Source organism: Palaemon carinicauda, chromosome 42 (genome assembly GCF_036898095.1).
Source record: "Palaemon carinicauda isolate YSFRI2023 chromosome 42, ASM3689809v2, whole genome shotgun sequence".
NCBI classification, from domain to species: domain Eukaryota; kingdom Metazoa; phylum Arthropoda; class Malacostraca; order Decapoda; family Palaemonidae; genus Palaemon; species Palaemon carinicauda.
Genome location: NC_090766.1, coordinates 41,645,243 through 41,645,865, shown reverse-complemented (window position 1 = coordinate 41,645,865; position 623 = coordinate 41,645,243).

Here is a 623-nt window from a genome sequence, read left to right as displayed (position 1 = left end):
CCATATATCCATATGATCCGCACCCAAGTCCCCTCTCTACCCAAGCTAGGACCAGGGATGGCCAGGCAATGACTGCTGATGACCCAGCAGGTACCCCTACAGACTCCCCTAAAACTCCGCATCCTTAGCTTTCAAGGATGATTAGGTTCCAGCTACCAAAGAAACTATCGAGCTTGACCGTGACTCGAACTTCAAACGGGCAGATCAGCAGGTAGGGAGGTTTCCAATAGGCCGCGTGAGGTTGCAGCGACCAAATAAACTAACAAGCTTGAGCAGGACTCGAACCTCACTACGGCAGATCAGCAGGCCGGGAAGCTTCCACTAGGCCGCATGAGGTTGCAACGACCAAAGAAACTAACGCGTTTGAGCGGGACTCGAACTTCAAACTGGCAGATCAGCAGTAAGGGAGGTTTCCAATAGGCCACATGAGGTTGCAACGACCAAAGAAACTAACGCGTTTGAGCAGGACTCGAACCCCAAACAGGGAGGTTTCCAATAGGCCTCGTACACATCATTCTGACTGAAAGCATAAGCCTTCATCTCCGAATGAGAAGCTATTCATATGAGAGATGCTGTGAACGGAGCAAACGGGCCATGCAAACCAGATGTGCAAATCGTCCGCA